The sequence below is a fragment of the Schistocerca gregaria genome, chromosome X (assembly GCF_023897955.1).
Source record: "Schistocerca gregaria isolate iqSchGreg1 chromosome X, iqSchGreg1.2, whole genome shotgun sequence".
NCBI lineage: Eukaryota > Metazoa > Arthropoda > Insecta > Orthoptera > Acrididae > Schistocerca > Schistocerca gregaria.
In genome coordinates, this window is record NC_064931.1 from 784,535,604 (window position 1) to 784,559,370 (window position 23,767).

The following is a 23,767-nucleotide window of genomic DNA, read 5'->3' on the forward strand; positions in this document are numbered from 1 at the left end:
GAGATGCCGTCAAATTACTGACCGATCTCACTTTTGCCAGCTTTTTCAAAAATCTTTGCAAAGGTTATGTTCAAGCATCTACTTAAGCACCTTAGTGAAAATAAATTACGGTCAAAGTCACAGTTCGGATTTCTTAAGGATTCTGATATTGAGAAAGCTATTTAAACTTACAGTGCAAATGTCCTTAATTCATTGGATAACAACTTAGAGGCAACTGGCATATTCTGTGACCTGTCAAAGGCTTTTGACTGTGTGAATCACAGCATTCTTTTAAGTAATTTAAAATATTATGACATCACTGGTAGTGCTGCAAAGTAGTTTCAGTCATATCTTACTAATAGAAAACAAAGGGGGTCATTACATAACAGTTCAGCAGTAGCCAATCAGACATCATGTGACTGGGAAGAAATTACATGTGGTGTTGCCCGAGGTTCCATACTAGGTTCACCACTGTTTCTTGTGTATATTAATGACCTGTCATCTGTTTCATTTCCAGATGCTAGGTTCGTCTTATTTGCAGATGATACAAACATTGCAATAAGTAGTAAGTCAAATATAAATTTAGAAAGGGTAGCTAATCAAATTTTTACTGACATTAATAAGTGGTTCATAGCCAATTCACTGCCATTAAACTTTGAAAAGGCCCACTATATGTAGTTCAGAACTTCCAAGAGATTTTCTTCTGGTGTGTGTATAAAATATGAAGACATGGAAATAGGAGAAGTTGAGAGTGTAAAATTCTTGGCATTACAACTTGACAATAAGTTCAATTGGGAAGAACTCCTAAAGCGCCTAAACAAGTCTGTGTTTGCAATGTGAATGATGTCAGACACAGGAGATATAAATATAAAAAAAACTGGCATATTTTGCTTATTTTCACTCCACTATGTCATATGGTATCATATTTCGTGGTAACTCCACAAACAGAGAAAAAATTTTTAGAGTACGGAAGCATCAAATAAGAGTAATGAGAAGTGTAAATCCAAGAACATCATGTCGAAACCTATTCAAAGAATGGGGCATATTAACCACAGCTTCTCAGTATATTTATTCCTTAATGAAATTTGTTGTAAATAATACATGTCTTTTTCAACTAACTGCTTAGGACACAGTATGAATACTAGGAATAAGATCAATATACATAAACATTTAAAATCACTTACTCTTGCCCAGAAAGAAGTCCAGTATTCAGCAAGGCATATTTTCAATAAGATACCAGCAACCTTTAAGAGTTTAGTTTCAGACAAAGCACAATTTAAATATAATTTAAAAGAATTTTTGGTGGCCAACTCCTTCTATTCCATCAATGTGTTTCTCAACAAGTGCAGTAGACCACTTTAATGAAACTTTATTATACTTTAATTTTTGACAATACTTGGTTGTAACAGCCAAGTAAGTACCTACAGTGTGAATGATGGATGTATGGAAAGCAGATGTAAATCTTTAGTCTGTAAATAGTGGAAGTTTAATTTTAAATCTTGTACATAATCTGACTGTTCTTAGCTGAGAATCACTGAAATAAATAATTTGCTTTAATTTTTGACAATACTTGATTGTAATAACCAAGAAAGTACCAAATTTCTGAATGATGGATTTAATGAAAGCAGATGTAAGTATTAAACTTGTAAATATTAGAAGTTTAAATTTTATTCATGTACATAATTTTACTGTTTATTGACTGAGGATCATCAAAATTAATAACACTCAAGTTTATCAAATAACATTTTTGTGATGTGTTTATCTGACATGTTCCACACCCAGGAGGATTCCCTCTTTTATGGGTCTATGGAATGCATAATTAATCTAATCTATCTAATCTAATTTAAGTATCAATCCTCTGCGTCATATTAGTAGGTAGTTTAAGTAAAGGCAAACCAACCTTTATAGAATTTGTAAACTTAGGGAAAGTTTTTGACAAAATTAACTTGAATACTCTCTTTGAAATTCTAAAGGTATCAGGGATAAAATACAAGTGTCATACTGCTATTTACAAATTCTGCAGTAACCAGAAGGCAGTAATAAGAGGTGTGGGGCATGAAAAGGAATAAGTGGCTGAGAAGGGAGTGAGACAGGATTGTAGACTATTGATAATGTTACTCAATCTGTACACCAAGCAAGCATAAGGGATTCAAAAGAAAAAATTGGAATAGGAATTAAAATTCAAGCAGAAGAAATAAAGACAATGAGGCTTGCTGGTGACATTGTATTTCTGACAGAGACACCAAAGAGACAACATATTTCTCATTGGTATCATCACAATTGTCTACATCATTCCAGTTTTCACTCTTCTGAAGCAAACAAAAATATTCCACATTTTTAGTATTGGAACTACTTACAGTTCATCTTATTCTGTAGAGTTTGAGTTTCCTGCAACATTCATTGCAAGAATTTGAGCATAGTGATCATTAAATGCCATGTTTAAAAGTTTTGTGTTATAGACATATTTACACATATTTATCAAACTCTGGTCAATGACAGATGTACAAGTTCGTGTTTTCTTAGTTGGTTCAGTTACAGTTGAGCTTATGAGCTTATGTTGAATGACTGTTGTAAATTTATAATATCGTCTTCGAATTTATTTTGTTTTGAGAAATTAATATCGAAGTCACCACAGATAATTATATTTTTCTTGGGATAGTCAATTTCTTCCAAAAGTTCCTCCATGTGATTATAAAACACTTTTTTGTCTCCATCTGGTGATCTGTACACACATAATCATCATATTTTATCTTAGCACTTCAAGTATGAAGAGTTCTACTGCTTTTTCACCAGAAAGATTATGATATGTAGTTACACCTTTGAATTCAGTATTTTAACATATGCAATGGTACCCTTATGACTCTATATTTCCCTACAAAACATGATTACAGTTTTGAACTGAGGGAGCTCTTTACATCTGATTGTAGGCAGTGTTCAGTAAAGCACAAGGCAGAAATCTGATTCAGATCTCTCTCTCTCTCTCTCTCTCTCTCTCTCTCTCTCTCTCTCTCTCTCTCTCTCTCTCTCTCTTTCTCTCTTCAAGGCAAACTTATTGGTTAATACTATTTTATTCCAATCTTTTATTCCAATCAAATTTACATAGCAGGTTGTAGGTGCTGGATGTACCACATTTCCAACACTCACCCTGAACTATCTAGCAGTTTTGGCTTTCATTCGCTCAGGAAGAAAAGCTCTCCGTGTTTCATTAAGTTGATTGAACTGTCACTGAATATTCTAATTAAGCAGTTTAAAATAACATACATGGATTATATCGTTTCTTTCTTGAACACTTACCTTACTTTTTGCACTAGTGGGAAAAAAATCAAAAATTTTTCCCAATGTGAAATCCTTGCTGCCTAACTTTTAGCTTGTTGGTTCACTGGATGTGGGATTATGCATTTCTTCTGTTGAAATGCTCCAAATTTCCACTTTATTACAGCCCTTTTTTTACCCATTTAGCCATTCATGTCTGCCTTGTTGCTGTATTTGTTGGTTTTTAGTTCAAGTGGGTAGATGGATTGCAGTTTCTTGCTTGTTTCAACTTACAAACTGGTCGATAATTGTCTGTTTCTTCTTGTTTGATACTTTCACTAGAAGACAGTGCTTTGTTACTTTTTATTTCAGTTCAGAACAATAGTTTTTGCTTTTTTGCCCATTTGTGTATGGCTTATTTTGATACTTGGTTTTTCTATTTTCAGCATGTGCATGAAAGAGGCAGTCCTACTGCAAATGTCAATCTTTCCTCATCTGTTTAAATGTAGACCATGAGCCATATATTCATTTCTTTCTTGTTTTTCAGTTTAAAAATTCACACATGCTATTGCTACTGCTTTTGGTGATACTGTCATTGGTAATGTTTTGAGAAATATTGCTATTTTACTGTTATTGGTAATCTTACTACTACTGGTTTTGGTGAAGCTGGTCATTCTGATATTAGTTTTGGTGATGCTGCTGTTACTGCTGTTGGTGGTGCTGGTGTTGCTACTGTTAATATCGTTGTTGTTTTGTTGTTGTTGTTGTTGTTGTTGATGATGATGATGGTGGAGAAGTAGGGGCCTACCTGTTAATGACTTGCTGTATTTATGTACAAAGTGGATATGAGATGATACCTGGGTGGTATACCATTCAAAATTATGTACTGCTTCTCAGCATTTACCAAAATACTATACTTTCTAGCTGATAGACAGCATTTTCTAGTTCATTCCTATACACATCATCATAACCACTGCCAGAGTCCTATAAAATTACGGAATACCCCAGATTAGAAAATCAGGAGCTCCATTACAAGTATGCCAATCTGAAACAGTGAGAACATTTGCATGTAAGAAATGGTGAAATTTAATTGTCGGACACCATACAACCTAAGGACACATACAGAAACTCAAACAAAGTGAATTCGCATAAACATGATGAAAAAAATTTGTGCCCAAAATGTAAAGTGCTTTTACTGAGCGACAGTTATGGTAGGCAGTGTAGAAAGCTTTTGAACAATATTCTAGAACAAATATTACAGCAAAATTGACAGTGCAGTTGAGATTGCTGGAACAAACAACAGTTACAATGAAGAGAAACCATGCTATTTTGAAATGCTGTTAATGAAGTAATGCAAAAAACAGTGCAGACGAAATTAATATCATATAGAATTCCATACAGATATCACATTCCAAGGAAAAACCATTCCATTTATAAATTAAACAGATTAAACAACCAAATAATGAAAGCAGCAGCTGAGCATGATCATGTGGCAGTAATTGACATAAACACATTCCTCAACAGAAATGATAATAAAAGACATGGGCTGCATATGGTGTCCAAAGGAAACATAGATTTGTGTAACAAACCAAAAGCAGAGCTGGTAAGTGAGACAGAGAAAAATTCATCATCAAGAGAAAGAGACAAGTCTGTGGAAGCCAAAACAGTTATCAAACATTTATCTAAGAATAATGCAACAGCAGAACAACTGCAGAGAGACTAATTATGAGATTGAGCCTGCCAACATTCACCAGTAGTAGTATAGAACCTGACTGCTTCAACAGCAGCAGCAGGATCACCAACAACTGTAACAGCATCCAGTCCAGTAGAAATAACTAGTGGAGACTGATCAGAAGAAGAGTGACACAAGCACCATCATCAGCAGCAGCAACATTCAAGAAGGAAGAATGTTCACCATCAACAATGACAGCAACACCAACTCCAACAGGATCAAGAGTATCAGCACAAAGCTCTGTAGTGACAGCAGCCCATAGGGTGTACCTGAGACCTTGATAGTCTTCAACTCCAAGTGGGGATTTTGTGTGGTGTCATTGCAGAATGGAAAAGGTTCCAATCAGTATGTAATTAATACAGTCCATTCCAATAAATTTCAGTGTTACCGGCACCTCCCCTGCAGGAAACTGCTTCTATTATACAATTATGTCAAAGGAAATAAATTTCAGTCCCGATAATGGCAGCACCTCAACTGAATATGTCATTAATATTATGCTCACAATTTTTCAGCAAAATATTCAAAGCCTGTTTTGCAAGTTAGACCAACTTATAATAAATATTGATGAACTGAGAGGTGCAAAATGTGCTCACATTTTCTGCCTAACAGAACACCATCTCATTGTTGGCATGGAAATTTTCAATATTCCAAGCTATGTATTAGCTACCTCATATTGTAGAAAACATATGAGCAGAGGTGGGGTAGCTATTTATGTGAAAAAGAATCTGTCCTTTAACATGATAGATGTACAAAAATATTGTGTGGAGCAAGATTTTGAGGTATGTGTTACTGAAATAGCAGAATGAAACAAGAAATTGGCAATTGTAGCAGTATACAGGGCTCCATTATATAACAAGGAAAAATAGGGACCTTATAGCGAAAGGAGATTTTAATGTTGATTTCCTAGTAAACACATCTTCTAAAGTAGAATTTGCAAATTTGATACTTACCTACAATATTGTCTCCACTGTCAGCTTTCCCACAAGAACTACTACCACCTCTAGCACATTAATTAACAGTATCATTGTAGATATGAGTAGAGCTAATCATACCACAGTAGAACAAGTTGTAAATGGTCTCTCTGATCATGGTGGGCACATAGATGCCATTAACAACTTTAATACACACCAGAGTAATGCTGGTGTTCAATGAATAACCATTAGAAACATGAATGTGGAAAATAATCAAGAGTTCAAATTGTACCTTTGGGAGACTGACTGGATGTGCATTTATTGTACAGGTGATGCTAATAGAAAATAAAATTTATTTATTTATGAAGTATCAGGTATAATTGAAAGTGTCTTCTAAAAAAGATATATAGACTACAGGAGAGGCAATCAGGCAAAAAACCATTGTTCACCAAGGGTATAAAAATATCATGCCACAGAAAAAGAGAACTATATATAATATTCAGAAAATCTAGTAATCCTCTCCAGCCTAACTATTATAGGACATGCTGTAAAATTTTAACAAAAGTAATCAGTAAATAAAAGAGGATGTGCATAACTTCTGAAGTTAGCTGTTCAAATAATAAAATCAGAACAATTTGGAATATAATAAAGAGGGAAACAGGAACTTCACCATCTGACAATGTAAGAACTGTTGTCCTAAAAATTAATGATTTGAAATTAGTTGATAGTAAACAGATACCAGAGACATTTAACAACCACTTTTTAACTGTCATTTCTCAAATAGATTTCGGTAGTGACCGAAGTGAAGCTGCAGATAATCTGAAACTTAACCTCCTTCAAATTTCGAATGATTTAAATTTATCACCCATAACTGTCAATAAAATACAAAGAAATAATTCACTCATCAAAAATAGAAAGATCCTCAGGTATAGATAACATCTTCAGCATGCTGTTAAAAGCCTGCAGTAATGAAGCCAGTGTAGTATTTGCTCACATTTGCAACACATCTCTTTGTGACGGAGTTATTCATGAGAGGATGAAATATGTCACTGAGAGACCTCTTTACAAATCAGGCAATGCTACAGATGTCATGAATAATTGTTGTGTCTCTCTGTTAAAAACATTTTCAAAGGTTTTTGAAAAATCAGTCTATAACAGAATGTATAACAGGACTGTGACCCACCTAGATAAGCATAATATTATGATCCATAGACAGTTTGGTTTTCCAAAAAGGGTTTCAACAGAGAAAACCATATACTTACTCACAAATGATATCTTGGAGTCTATTAACAGTAAGAAATTGCCAGATGGTGTCTTCTGTGACCTTTCCACTACTTTTGATTGTGTAAATCACAAGATACTCTTAGAGAAGGCCTATGAATATGGAATCAGAAGACCTAAAGGTAATTGGTTAAAATCATATCTCGAAGACAGGAAACAAAATGTGGTCCTGCGTGGCTGCAACAATGCATCTCTTAATATAGTGGTTTCTGAATGGAGAAAAATACAGCATGGGATTCCCAAGTATCTGTCCTTGGGCCCTTGCCTGTTTTTAATGTATGTTAATGAACTACCCCTATCCATTAGTAAAAAATGTGAATTCACAGTATTTGCTGATGATACAAGTATTGCGGTAGAAAATATGTCCACTACTGATTTAGACCCTGATGTTAATGAAATACTCAGAAATGTTAGAGCTTGGTTTACAATTAATTCTCTTTCAGTTAATAGTTAAAAAACTAATTGTATTCTGTTCCACACTAAAAATAAAAATCCAGAAAACGTATTCATTGCACATGACAACCAGGTACTAGAACAGGTACACTCCACTAAATTCCTAAGTGTTCATATTGACAGTAGGCTCAGCTGGAAACATCAAATGTCCCTGATTCTAAAAGGCTGTCAACAGTTACTTTTGCTTTAAGAATCATCACTCATCTTCGGGACACCATTAAAAATCAGCTTATTTGGGGTATTTTCACTCATTAATGAGTTGTGGCATGATCTTTTGGGGTAATTCATCAGTCTCAAAAAAATCCTAACAGCTCAGAAGAGAGCAGTCAGAATAATGTGTGGGGTTTCTCCATGAACCTCATGTAGAAAACTCTTCACACAGTTCGGTACACTGACAACAACAAGTCAGTACATATACTCTCTGGTGAATTCTGTCATTAAAAACTATGTTCAATATGAAACAAATTGTTCATACCACAACTATAATACTAGATGTAAAGAAGATCTCTATTTTGAATTAAAAAGTTTTCACTCATACAGAAGGGAGTAAAGTATGCTGCTATTAAGATTTTTGATGGACTGCCTAATGATATTAAAAGTACAAGCGAAAATGAAGTGCTATTCAGATATGCCTTAAAGAAATACCTGCCTGACCAGCTACTCTACTCCTTAGATGATTTCCTCTCCAGAAATAATTAAAAGTTCTCATATGCACTTTTAATGCAGTTCTTGAATAAAAAGATAAATCTTATTATTCAGTTATTAGATGAATGATGCAATATTATGTTAATGTTAGACAGTGGATTACAATACTAGATAAATGTTAGTTAGTAAATAAGAAAAATTTACACTTATTATTATTTATATTATTGTATTATGTTATCATTATTGTGTAGTATTAATTGTATTTGTATCACCACGTTCCACATCCAAGTGAATTACTTGCATGTACTGATCCATGGAATACGTATACCAAATAAAATAAAAGTAATGACACCTCCAATTAATGGAATATTACTATTTCTCATGAACATTGCAATATCCTTGACAATTTCCCATAGTTGCACCCCAGGTTCCACAGAGTTGAATGCTGCTGAATTTTAGTGATAACAGAAAACTTCTGCAAATTCATGTCCATGGCTATCAGTTTAGATATATACTGCAATGGTTTTAGGTAGTTTTGTTCTTGTTTCTTGTAATATACATTTCTCATGAGTATATTTTTTTTCTCCACTTATTTGAATGGCTAATGTATTTACACCTTAATAAAGCGAATGTACCTGTTTTGGAATTTGCATGGCATATGCCTTCGCTATGTTTTGGGTGTCAAGAAATTTTATGCTTAATATACACTGATGAGTCCGCATCTCATGGTCATGCGGTAGCGTTCTCGCTTCCCACGCCCGGGTTCTTGGGTTCGATTCCCGGCGGGGTCAGGGATTTTCTCTGCCTCGTGATGGCTGGGTGTTGTGTGATGTCCTTAGGTTAGTTAGGTTTAAGTAGTTCTAAGTTCTAGGGGACTGATGACCACAGATGTTAAGTCCCATAGTGCTCAGAGCCATTTGTACCATACTCTGATTAACCAAAACACAATAACCACTGAATGTTGCCTGCTGGATTTGTGGAGAGTATGTAAGAAGAGCAGAGACAACTGGGAAACCATTATAGTGATGATTTGGGCTGCAAACAAGGAAATACACTGACATTGACAAAGGGTGGATTGTTATGGCACAGCACCTAGGAGTGAGTGTATCTGAAATGTTGAAGTCAGTCAGCTGTTCACATGCTGCTGTCATAAGCATCTATAAAACTGGTTGAAGGATGATGAAACCGTGAGTAGAGGAGAGGGTGTTGGATCCACGTCTCGTCATAGAATGTGAAGGTCAGAGGTTTAGCTGCTCTGTAAAACAGGATAGGCAGTGATCAGTAGCAGATGTGGTCACGGAGTACAATGTTGGTGCAGTAGACAACTAGTATATGTTTCCATCTTGACCAAACAACATTGTAAATTAAGATTGCAGTGTGAACAGGTTCACTGAGCATGGACCATGCATTGTTGAAACTTTATCACTTTGTTGGATGAATCATGTTTCTTGTTCCACCAGGTCAGTTGTTACATCTGGACAAGCTGTCATCCAGGAAAACAGCTGCTAGAAATATGCATTGCACCAGAGACACAGGCTGGTGGGACCAATATTATGTTATGGGGGACATTAATTTGGATTTCCAAGAGACCTGTGGTGATAAAAGAATGCACCATTTCAACTCTGGCCAATGTAAATGTTACTGATGTCTTCCCCAACTTTGTAAATTAAACTGTAGCAAACTGGGAATGCAGCATTTGAAGTAGTTCTGAAACTTTCAGACCACGGTGACTCAGATAGGGTGACATTTCTCTCTCTCTCTCTCTCTCTCTCTCTCTCTCTCTCTCTCTCTCTCTCTCTCCTATCATCTATCATCATATCTTCTTAAAGCCTGAATATTTTTGCGTTTTTTTTCTTTCATCTACTACATCTACATCTACATACATACTCCACAATCCACCATACGGTGCGTGGCGGAGGGTACCTCGTACCACAACTAGAATCTTCTATCCCTGTTCCACTCCCAAACAGAATGAGGGAAAAATGACTGCCTATATACCTCTTTACGAGCCCTAATCTCTCTTATCTTATCTTTGTGGTCCTTCCGCAAAATGTAAGTGGGCGGCAGTAAAATTGTACTGCAGTCAGCCTCAAATGCTGGTTCTCTAAATTTCCTCAGTAGCGACTCACAAAAGGAATGCCTCCTTTCCTCTAGAGACTCCCACCTGAGTTCCTGAAGCATTTCAGTAAAACTCGCATTATTATCAAACCTACCACCTCTGAATTTCTTCTATGTCTTCCCTCAATCCGACCTGATAGGGATCCCAAATGCTCAAGCAGTACTCAAGAATAGATCGTATTAGTGTTTTATATGCAGTCTCCTTTACAGATGAACAACATCTTCACAAAATTCTACCAATGAACAGAAGATGACTATCCGCCTTCCCCACAACTGCTTTTACATGCTTGTCTCACTCCATATCGCTCTGCAATGTTATGCCCAAATATTTAATTGACGTGACTGTGTCAAGTGCTACACTACTAATGGAGTATTCAAACATTACGGGATTCTTTTTCCTATTCATCTGCATTAATTTACATTTATCTATATTTAGAGTTAGTTGCCATGCTTTACACCAATCACAAATCCTATCCAAGGCATCTTGTATCCTCCTACAGTCACTCAACGACGACACCTTCCTGTACACCACAGCATCATCAGTAAACAGCTGCACGTTGCTATCCACCCTATCTAAAAGATCATTTATGTAGATAGAAAACAACAGTGGACCTACCACACTTCCCTGGGGCACTCCAGATGATACCCTCACCTGCGATGAACACTCACCATCCAGGACAATGTACTGGGTTCTATTACTTAAGAACTCTTCAAGCCACTCACATACTTGGGAACCAATCCCATATGTTTGTACCTTAGTTAGGGCACTGAGTCAAACGCTTTCCAGAAGTCAAGGAATATGGCATCTGTCTGATACCCTTCATCCATGGTTCACAAGATATCATGTGAAAAAAGGGCGAGTTGCGTTTTGCAGGAGCGATGCTTTCTAAAGCCATGTTGGTGCATGGATAGCAACTTCTCTGTCGCAAGGAAATTCATTATATTCAAACTGAGAATATGCTCAAGAATCCTGCAACAAACCAATGTTAAGGATATTGGTCTGTAATTTTGAGGATCCATCCTTCTACCCTTCTTATATACAGGTGTCACCTGCACTTTTTTCCAGTCACTCGGGACTTTACATTGTGCAAAAGATTCGCAATAGATGCAAGATAAGTAAGGAGCCAATGCAGTAGAGTACTCTCTGTAAAACTTAATTGGAATCCCATCAGGACCTGACGATTTATTTATTTTCAACCCATTCAGCTGCTTCACAACTCCAGGGAGGTCTATTACTATGTTCTCCATGCGGGAATCTGTACAAGACTCAAACAGCGGTGTGTTTGCATGATCCTCATGTGTGAAAGATTTCTCAAATGCTAAATTTAAAATTTCAGCTTTCGTTTTGCTGTCTGCTGTTGCCAGGCCAGACTGATCAGTGAGTGACTGTATGGAAGCCTTTGACCCACTTACCAATTTCAAATGTATTTTTAATTTATTATTATCTCAATTGTAGTTATTAAAAACAGTAATTGCTGTTTGTATTATGGAATACGTTTTGTCATTGACATGAAATGCTATAAATGAACAACCTGTTACAAAATGTAAGACAACAGATGTCTAAATGAGCAGTAAATCAATCTTCCCCAATGACAACGATATCTTCCAGTAGCATAACTGTCGATTTCACAAGGTGGGACTCATGCTGCAGTGGTTTAATGAGACTAATAGTGGTTCACATTTGATGTCTCAGCCACTGAATTTTCCTCATCTGTATCAAATGAAACATATTTGGAATCCTATTAGCAACTAATTCCATTCCCACAAACCACTGGCCCATAATTCATGGGAAATGCATTGATGTCTAGTTCCACTTGCCTCCAGAAACCTATGAAGGACCTGACAAACCCATGCCTTGCTGAGTCACAGTTGTATTACGTTCCAGTAGAGGACATGTGCACTATTAAACAGGTGGTCATAATGTTCTGGCTCATCAGTGCAGATGCACACTGTTTCATCTAAAATCATTTTGCATACATGTGAAACACACTTTAACAACTTTTCAAACATTACATTCTGTTTAGAACATGCAAGTCCCACTGCAAGGTTTTCACTACAGTAGTTCATCATATAAAATTTTTGCTGCAACCTGAAGACCAGTAACCTTACTACATTGCATTCACATGAAGAATTAGCATATGAATACAGGGTTCCCTTCACAGAGTGTAATCGATATGGTCATTTTCTCTGAGGAGTTTTGCCTCTCAGTTCTTATCTATTGAAACTATAATTAAAAGAAAAGAAGTTTAACTGTATGGGGATTTTCCTATGACAGATTTGCTGATTCATTTACCCATTTTGTCAAGCATTCACACACACACACAGAGAGAGAGAGAGAGAGAGAGAGAGAGAGAGAGAGAGAGAGAGAGAGAGAGTGAGAGAGAGAGAGAAACAAGGCGAAAAAGAGGGTTAATAATATTTTCTTTGAATCAAATTTAATTTATGCAGCACGTTCTGGGTGCAAAAGATGCCAGATATACCATGTTTTCAACACTCTTCCTGAATTCTCTGGTTCCAAATTCTCTGGTTCCAATAGTTCTGCCCTTCATTAGATCTAGAAGAAACACTCTCTGTTTACAGAAAACTATCCATAGGACACCTATCTGACTGATGAACCTCATAAAAGAAGAGTTACAACAATTTATGGGGGCATCCATTCCAGAAAAATTAAATCTATCTGATGAGTTCAAATTCATCAATTTAAGTTCTTAAAGCAGCTTACCAATGGATCCTGAAGGTCAGTCTTGTATCTTGTGTGCACTGATGAGATGGTGTTTGGTGTAAGCTTTAGTAACTCTCTCAAAGTACACCTCCATGATTAATTTGTTAAGCCAGTTAATCTGTACAATAAAATACCACAGAGTGTCTCATTTCAGTATATTTGTTTATGATCATGGAACACTTCACTGTTTTACCTGACAGCCTGGTATGATAAAATGGCTGTCATATGGCTGATATAATACTATGTTAATGTGACAGTCTTTTTGACAAGGTCATATGAAAAACTCATATTTTCATTTTCATCATGGTCAAACCTGTGGCAGGTTTTCCCAGTGATGGGTAATTGCACACCTATGGTTTTTGAAATTCTGTGTCTGGCTTCCTTTCATGTTCATTCAACTAGATACAGAAAGGAGGCAAAGTCTTCTTTACATTTTGTTCTGCGTGTGTCCATATTTTAAAGTTTTGAGTAGTGTGTTTTTATGGGTGAGCTGTTAATTACTGCAGCATTTCCTTAGCATAGAAATCTAACTGACTGACGACACCAATCAGGCTTACTTGTTTACCAGATGAATGCTTGTTAACCTGGGACGCAGATTCAGTCTGGGTCTTGACGACCTTCCTGTCTCATAAGCTATCATACTGCACAATAGCAGCTCAAGACTTCTTTTTGAGAAAAAAAACAACAGATGACTCTTACAAGAAATAACTGATGTAAACAATGTTTCCTTCAAATAAGACTGACTAATAGGAATTAACTTGAGAAGAGAAACAGAGTTTATTTTTAAGTATTACATTTATCAGAAAATGTCACTTATAAAATCCATTTAATTTACACTGTATCTAAATACATACATAGACAATAAAATTTCATTGTGTCTTCCACTCTGTATTATTATTATACATATCTTTTCTGTACAGCTTCATTTCTTGTTTTACACAGGCCTCATAACGTCGAACCTGAAACATAGTTACTAGTTTAATACAACTAAAAATGTTTTTCTAAACTAAGAACACTATATAATATACATAATTATGGTAGAAAGCTCCTGGTCAAATGTAAATAGAAGAGTGGTTGGAGGGGGGGGGGGGGGGGGTAGCTAGTGTATTTTCATTAAGAGTGAAGGAGCGAGAGGTGGTAAATGTACACACTATACAGGTTGTCGGAGAGGGTAGCGTGCAGTGCGCAATTTATGTGTCATGCAACATAAACCTGGAGGAGGTGATATGACAGGGCAATGGGAAACTGTTGGGCAGATGGTGTGGAGACAGTGGGTTAACAGAGATTGAGGCCAGAATAGCTACAACAGCAGAGTAAGTGTTGCAAGGATAACTCCTACCTGTGTAGCTTAAGAAAGCTGGTGGTGGAGGGAAGGATCGGGATGGCCTGTGTTGTGAAACAGCCATTGAAGTCAAACATGTGACAAGCTACATGTTATGCCACTTGGTGGTCAACTTCGTTCTGGTAGTGGCCCTTCTGATGGACAGTTGGTTTATTGTCACACTGACGTAACAAGCTGCACAGTCATTGCAGCAGATTGGGTGCTTGCATCTCCACTGGGGTAGGATACATACGTGACAGGACTAGAGTATCATTTGGTGGGTGGGTGGGGTCTTCCACAGGGATTTGATCCAAGGTTTAGGCAATGTGTGTGGCATAGGGATGGACTAGGGTGTTTTGTAGGTTGGGTGCGTGACAGAACACTACTTTAGGAAGGGTGGGAAGCATCATGAGTAGGCTATTCCTCATTTCATAGGATGTGATAGATAAAAAGCTCTAGTGAAAGATAAGGTTCAGTTATTCGAGTCATGCAGTCATGGATGATAATGGGTGATAAGGGAGCAATCTTTTGTTGCTGATTCTTGTGGATGGTGGCACAGAAATCTGTTTTTAGGCTAGGTTTGGGAGTGGGAGGTGTATTATTTGTCTGTGAAGGCCCTTGTAATACCTTCAGCATACTGGGGAAGGAGTTCTTGTCACTGCAGATACGCCACCCCTAGGTGGCCAGGCAGTATTTGAGATGTGGATGGACTCAAGGCATAAGTTGTTGGAAGGGATTAAGTATTTCAGTGGGGATTGGAGGTTATGTCAGGCTACTGGGATTCAATCACTTTGGCAAAGTTTGTAAGTGATAGAGTCAGACAACTGACATACTGCCAGCAATCCTTCCAACCAAAACCAACCTGATCTCGACACTAAACTTTGCTTCTACCAGTTCATACCACCATCTAATTCACCCTCCACCCTACCATCTAACAAGCCCCTAGTCATCTTCCAGGAATTCCTTACCTCCAACTTGCCCACCTCAACCTTCTCTTCCTAAGAACAGTAACCTTTCAGCAGAAGAAGGGGTAGCCATAAACAACCTCAAAACATATCCTGATGTAATCCTCTTTCCAGAGAAAGGTTCCACCACTGTCATGATAAATCAATTTATTACCTGACAGAAGGCTTCTGAAAATTGTGTGACTCCTCCATCTATAAACTCTGTCATAGTGATCCCATTATAGAAGTTTAACATAACCTCTCCACCAAGCGAGCTGGCGCAGTGGCTAGCACACTGGACTCGCATTCAAGAGGATGACGGTTCAATCCCGTCTCCAGCCATCCTGATTTAGGTTTTCCATGATTTCCCTAAATTGTTTCAGGCAAATGCTGGGATGGTTCCTTTGAAAGGGCACTGCCAATTTCCTTCCCAATCCTTCCCTAAGCCGAGCTTACGGTCTGTCTCTAATGACCTCATTGTCGACGGGACATTAAACACTAACCACCACCCATAACCTCTCTTCCAAGTTGATGTCTATCCTCATTCCAAATGACACCCCACACATCCTCTCTCTATATACTCTCCCCAAAGTCCACAAACAAAACACTCATGGGTACCTCATTGTAACTGGTTATTATACTGCTACTAACAGAATGTCTGCTCCTGTTGACCAACACTTCCGACCCACTACCTGAAACCTAGCCCCTCACTTCGTAGATACTAACCACTTTCCTCACAGAGTATCCACCATCTTCACCACTTTACCTTGTGTATCCCTACTCATATCTGAGAAGATCTGTATAATAGGACAGATGTCAATTCCACATTTAGACTATTTGGCAGTTAATTTCTCAAGAAAACAATAAAGTTTGGCACTAATAAGACATAAGAAAGCACTACATTACATAAGTAATAAAAAACATCATGACGAAGGAAAAATAGATTGTTTGGATTGGTTAAGACAAATAGAGAATTAGGACTGATGAAATATTACAAGAAATACTTTGATGACTTAAGGAAACTTCAAAAAATATCTTAAATTAATAATTCAGATAATAAATTTAAATATTTGTGGACAGTAGTTAAAAGAGAAACTAGAAAATCATGTATGGAATATGAGGACTTCACTATTAAAGAAAACATGCAAATAATAAATGATAGCAGCCAGGAGGCCAAATTATTTAATAATCAGTTCTTGGAAGTATCTCAGAAGATTGATGTGGACAGTTCAAGAGATAAAGCAACAGAATACGTGGAGAAAAAGCAATGCAACATGCATACATGTAAATCACAGTTACTCCATGCTCTAGCAAAGTAATTAAGATTGTAATTAACTCTGTGAAACTGCAAGTTCCTATGGAAGTGTCTCCTGTCTAAAGCAAAGTACTAAAATTATCTTCTTCTCATGTATGCAATGTATTCAGTCACATGCACAGTACATCATTATTGTAAGGGACATTTCCGGGCGGAATGAAAAATTTGTTTCCCGGATCTCTTTACAAGAAAGATAGAAAGATAAATATGAATAAATATTGAGCTGTCTCACTAGTTACCTCTTCTTAAGAGGTATTGGAAAAGATTATGTTAGTAAGAAGCATAACATACGTCTCTCAAAATAATATAGTCAGTCTTAGTTTGTATTTTAAAAGGACAAGTCAGATATTAAGAGTTCCTGAGTGGTCTCATGACTTACATCTTTTAAAAGGTGCTGGAAAATATTATAATCGTAAGAACCATAATGCACCTCTCACAATGTGATTTCTTAGTCAGTCTCCATGTTTCCAAAGAAACTCTCCACACAACATGTGACTTTTCAATTCACAAATCAGGTTAGATAAAATATTGCATGCTGCTATATTCCTTGACATGTCAAAAGCATTTGATTGTGCTGTACACAGGATTGTCTCACAGAAGCTCCAATATTATAGTGTCAGACTCCTTTCTGGTAACTGGTTTTATCCTGTCTCACTAAAATGATGCGGAAGGTTGCATTAAATAAGTCAGTGAACATACAGAATAAAACATCATCTTCAGAATGGCAAATAATCTCTACACATTTGGCACAGAGATCAATATTGGGTTGACACTCATTATGTACAAATGGTCTTTCATCATTTATCCAAGAAACAGAAACAGTTCTCTTTTCTGAGAATGTAAAATATAGAAAGCTGGAATCAATCCACCTGCTAAGACTGCACTGCTGCTACTAATCATTATTTATTTGTTCATTTTTGCTCAAATATATGTATAGTGCATATGTAGTGTGTGTGTACCTGGATCTATCAGTTAATAATTACATGTCATGTGGATTATATTGCGTAATAAATTGTAATCATGTGGCAGGAGTCATTTACATTCACATCACAAATTAATTTGTAAACATGGTCACATGCTGAACATTTCTAAGTGTTTCTTTGTTTTATAAACATGCAGATGTGAGTTAGTAATTCCTACCCAATACCTTTTACATATTACTATAATACAAATTCTTCTACAGAATTGACATAATTGTTAAGGAATTTTTAAGTTTCCGTCTTATTTACTCCATTTGTTTTCAAATTTTAGTAGGCTGTCTGTCGGACATTTTATAACATTTGATAAGTTGCCAAAACTTTTGTTGTAGCATTGTGCACTCTTTGCTGTGTGAAAGACAACCTTAATGTTGAGTAAGGAATGTCATTTTTCCTTCTGGTATTGTAATTATACACATAATTGTTCCTTTTGGATTGCACATTTTCAAGCAAAGGAGACATTCTTTCTGAAAAATGAATTAACCCAGAACATTATTAAATATGACATTATTTAATAAAAATATGCAAAATATGTCACTTACAGACTTCTGTCTCCTAAGATTTGTCATGATTCTAAGTGGAAATGTGGCTGAACCAGTTTAAATTCCCATCAGTATGGATAACCAAGAATTTTGATGTTTCTATCATATTTATTATTTCCTCATCATATGTTACACATATTGGTGTAATACCACCAGATGTGCAGAACTGGTTATGTAGTGTCTTTTCAAAACTGAGGACGAGACAATTAGTAGGAAACAAGTCAATGATACTTTTAAGAACACTGTTTATCACTTCTTCTGTTTCTGTGTGAATGTTTGGATGATTATAATGCTAGTGTCATCGACAAAAACAAGTAATTCTGTTTTTAGTATGTTAGACAGAAGGTGGCTTACATGCAGGCTGAATTACTAGGTAAAACATTCTGCATTCTTTTAGGTAGATATGATATAACTTATTGGTTGGCTATACCAGCAACCCCATAAAACGTTATGTAGACTTTGCCTGACTTAGAATTATTATTCAGACTATTGCTTTCAATATGATGATCCTATTAATGTATCTAGTTTTACTGGAAACCAGGTTAATTAAAAGATATCAAGAATTGAACTTATTACTACACTATGCAATAGCAGATTTTGAGTATGTTAATATGTTGTTTTTGACACACTGACACTATTCATTAGATAGACAGTCATCAAACTTTATAATATAGTGTTTTGGTTTTTCTGAAGCTAATTAACTTACCAGATAAGTAATATTAAATTCTAGAAAACTTAGATTTCCCAATAAGCTAGAGAATAATGAAGGAACACCAATAAACAGTAGCAATATTGTAAACAGCAATAATAATAAGCACACTCCTGCTGATGTGGTTACCATCCAGACAAAGCCCACTATCACCTCTGACTGACATTCACAACTAATGAAAAATTCACTTCCTAAAAGATAAACAGATCACCACAATTGTACCTATTGATGCAATATAAATAAAAGTAACCATTTAAGTATGAAACAAACAAATGCAGTGCTGTTATAATTTATTAACTTTCTTTCCTTCACTGTGTAATAGTTTTACTAGGAATATCGTACTTCCCTATTCCCTTCACTTTCTGCACGCAGTAGTAGAAAGTTGAATCTATGCACTGTACAAACTGATCCTGAGTACTCCTTCTTCTTAAACAAGGAGTACAATTTGATAACTGTGGGAAATCTCTGTTCTTTAATGTATCAAATTATGTGCAGGGAACTGTTTATATATCGTGACAGTTTTCTGGATGTTGTTAGAATTATTTGTGTACTGTCCTGTTGCTCGAATAAGAAAAGGTGAAACCCAGATAGTTCTCAATAAAAGTTTGTTAAGAATCTGATGCTACAGTTTGTTACTAAACTTGGTGTACCATGGATACATGCTACTCAGTAGGAAGAGTCATAATATACACAGAAAAACATGCAACCTACACACACACACACACACACACTTGCATACATTTACACATTTTACAGTGAAGGATGATTGACTGACTAGAGTAGTGAGAACACATATTCACTTGAGATATTCTATAATAATATACAATTTATCAGGATGTGACATTAGTAACATATTATCATCTTGTTTCTATAGAAACAAAGGGTTACAATCACTCAAAAAACAAATAAAAGTCTAAAATTGAATCAAAAAAGAAGGTATAGAGCATAATCGTTTCAGTTTATTCACAGAACTGATATGTGTGTAAGAACTGAGACAGTCACACAGGCAAGAAAACATATGTAGATCCTTATGCTGGAAAATGGTTAAGAAGAAAAAAGGTTGCTCAGGGAGCATTTAACAAAGAATGTAATATTATGACTCTGTCAATGAAATGTGTCCCAGTGATTTGAATAACTACGTGACAGGTGTGAATGGCACACCAATTAGCGTTTTATACTAGTGTGTTTATATAAGAATGAATGTGCTGTAATTTGAGGACAAAGTCCTATATCTCTCAAGATTTGCTGTATATTCCAAAGCATGATGTCCTTCATCTTCTAAAGGGTAAATTAAAAAAGGGAGAAAAAAGTTATTTAATCATTTCAGTACTGACAATTGCCTTGCTTCTTTGAATACACTGATTCTTGTCAGATACACTGAAGTTAAACAGTGTTATGCTTAGTCAGTACTTAGATGGGCAACTGCCTGTGTATGTCACTTGCTTTTCACTGCTTGCCTTGTGGCAAAGGCGTGATGTTTTAAAGTCTGTGACCGAGAGTCATTGTGACAATGTCCTGAATTAAACTCCCAGATCTCTCTGCAGTGTCTCAGGTAGAGAGGGCATGAAACACTGTTAATGGTGATAAAACTGACACATATGGATGCTTAGCTTGGCAGCCCCCTAGGTGCTCTTCAAGAGATGTGTACTGATACTTAGTTTCATCCTGTCCCTTTGTTCATCATCATCTAACGGAAACATGACTCCACACTACACCCACCCACCACAGTCACCTATACTTATCAGAACTACTTAAGCACACAACTCTCACACTTTGCAAAGGAAAAGTGCTGTTCTGCACGTAGGGAAAACAAAAAACCTATTCAGTTATGTGGTTAAACCTGCCCTTCGGCATCTCCCAACCAACAATGCCATATGACTTTCTTTTATTTCAGTATTTACACAAACTAAAACAAGAAAGAAAGATGCAAAGGAGTCAGTTTCAGTGAACTCAGAAGCACATATCTACAATTTAAGACTGAAACCCATTTACAATACAGTAGATGCCCTTTAATGAATTTTGCCCCATGTTTCCAATTTTCTGCTTTGCAAAAAATTTTTTACAAACAGCTACCCTTAAAATAAAAACAAAGAAATGAAGACTGAGAGACATTGAAAGCAATACTATTGTAGAATATCACTTTTGTTGCCAGCTATGTGTGCACATGAGCTCTGGTCAAGAAATTCCCTGCTAGTACAATTAGATTAGTTTTACCTAGTAGCCGGCCGCGGTGGTCTCGCGGTTCTAGGCGTGCAGTCCGGAACCGTGTGACTGCTACGGTCGCAGGTTCGAATCCTGCCTCAGGCACAGATGTGTGTGATGTCCTTAGGTTAGTTAGGTTTAAGTAGTTCTAAGTTCTAGGGGACTAATGACCACAGCAGTTGAGTCCCATAGTGCTCAGAGCCATTTTTTTACCTAGTAAAACATCTCTTAGAAATTCACTTCAATAATTACATTTCTTATGAAAGCATCCATAAACCCAGATTTGATGAACTCTTTAACTGTTAAGACAGTCTATTTTGTTCAGGCAAACACTGCTTCATTTCATTACTGTGGATAAATGCTACTTGCCACCAACAAAAGCTAAGTATTTTTGCAATAAGTGACAGTTAATACCACAAATACAAGAACCAAAAAGGCAATGGAGGAGCACAGCAACTGAAATGTGTAATTTTAATTCTAGAGCCACCACACTATACTTTGCACTGATGTACAGGTAACTTAGTATGCAAAATTCATTAAAGACTTCAGCCCTCTCACAAGGGACATCACACTAAAAATACGGCTGGATCACTATCAGTAAATATTCTTTAGTGATACGAGTCTGTTCACCGTGTATTGAAGGAAATACTTTCACAATTTCTACACACATTATGTTACTATCTTTGTTATATAATAATCTGTAAAGATTTTCTGCTAACACATACTAATATATTATCTCAGGCTACATGTTAAACAGAAAATCCTGTTTGTAATGTAAAAGATTTCACTATAGGACTACATAAGATGAGTTTGAGGAAAAAAGTTTTTAATAGTTATAACTAAACTTATCCAAAACTAATTCTGTCACATGCTGTCTGATTTCAGTACGATTTATACATCTCACCAATAGTCCAATAAAGTCACATCTGTTAATATTAGAGTAATAATAGCAGATTTACTTACTGTAGGCCTACATTTTTTACATATAACATTCATAATTATTTACACACTTGCTGTTCTTTCAGTGAACTGTTTTTACATTTATTTTTCAGTTTTCTGTAATTATTCACAGAATTATTACTTACACTGCTAACTTTACAATAGCGGTTTCATAAATAGTGGCTATTTTCTTTGGCTTTATTGAAATAAAGCAGCTAACCCTCCTAATTTCAATTTTTTATATGTTGTTTGAGTCAGAACAAGTAAGATATACATTAATAGACTATTAGAGCTAGAAATAATTAAAAATTAAAGTGTTCAAATAACAGAGTAATTTGGAAGAAGTTGTGAGCATTTGAAACAGGACGACAGTATCAGCCTTCTAGGTAGCCGTCTTGTTAACGACGCAATAAACGGTAGGACTATTACAGTCGTTACGAGCAAAATGTCCCGCAACTGAATGAAAATGTGTCATGAATAAAACGCTACATGTTATGGCAATAATATTTACCTCTCTAAGTTTCAACTCGGCTCTTTCATTCTTATGGATACATTGTCTGAAACATTTCTCCGTAATCGTCAGGTATGCATTGAGCAACTGCTGGAACTGTGAAAAGCGCGTAAGGTGCTTAGGAACGCAAGAAATAAGACAAGTCGTAGTAATAACATGTCAGTGGTACTTACAGAATCATCATTGTTTCTAGTCATACTGAACAGCAAAAAGCTAATGATACTGGATCGACATATATCCGGCGATTATATCGCCGACCTCCTCCCAAGTAATTTCGTGCTGATATACACCTAACAACCGACTTATTGCGCCAAAGATAATACTCTCTGACGCATTCTTATTGTGGAATATCGTTTTTAACCTCTTCGAACAAATAATCAAACTTTCATAGATCAGGAAGCAAAATAATTTCATAACTCACTTCAGTCGCACAAAAATATAGGCTATTTAATGGTAACTGGGGAGTTTTACGCTTCCTATCTTACAGAGGAAAGTATTTTGGTATTTTACTGTTGTCTTTGTAACTGACACAAAACAAAGTCCTTGAAAGGCGGTGCTTTACACGAGAAGGGTTGCTTTAAATTTTGTAATTAACTGAGTTAGAAACAGCGTTGCCAGACGCTTTCTCCTGTGAACTGATTTGAACTTTTTTTGCTTAATTTCTGACTGTCTACATAAGTACTAGTGCAACATCCGACGACTCGTACTGTTCTGTGTCTGAGATAAGGCTCGATACTTTCCCTGGACTGTTATCCGTACTTATTTTTATTTGACTCTGGTGTCTGTAACCTTTTGGCCTCTTTCAGTTGTAAATTTTCATTGGTCGTAGCTCTTGGCAGTGTAATTCAATGCCATAGTGTTGATTCTATTGATGAAATACTCTACATAAGTCTTATGAAATTGTAAATTCTTCCTGTTTTGTTATTTTTTTATTGTGTTACTTGCACAGAATACTCTGTTGTTATCAAGTCTAGTTGTTAATGAATATTGTATCTTCTGGTCCACCTCTACGTCGTTGACATCGCCTGACACTTGTTGTTCTTAAAAGTTGTATCCTTCTAATACGTACATGAAATTGAAGTTCCTTTTGTTCAAAATGATTCAAATGGCTCTGAGCACTATGGGACTTAACATGTGAGGTCATCAGTCCCCTAGAACTTAGAACTACTTCAACATAACTAACCTAAGGTCATCACACACATCCATGCCCGAGG

General features: G+C 36.2%; 1 long non-coding RNA gene across 1 annotated transcript; it reads right to left on the minus strand.

Annotated features, from left to right (window-relative positions):
* Positions 1 to 13,974: 13,974 nt before the first annotated feature.
* LOC126299153 (uncharacterized) lies at positions 13,975 to 22,833 on the minus strand. The gene is made up of 3 exons (XR_007552731.1): positions 22,727 to 22,833; positions 22,554 to 22,649; positions 13,975 to 14,052 (listed from the first exon to the last, which is right to left on the minus strand). It is a non-coding gene; the product is annotated as an uncharacterized LOC126299153 (long non-coding RNA).
* Positions 22,834 to 23,767: the final 934 nt, after the last annotated feature.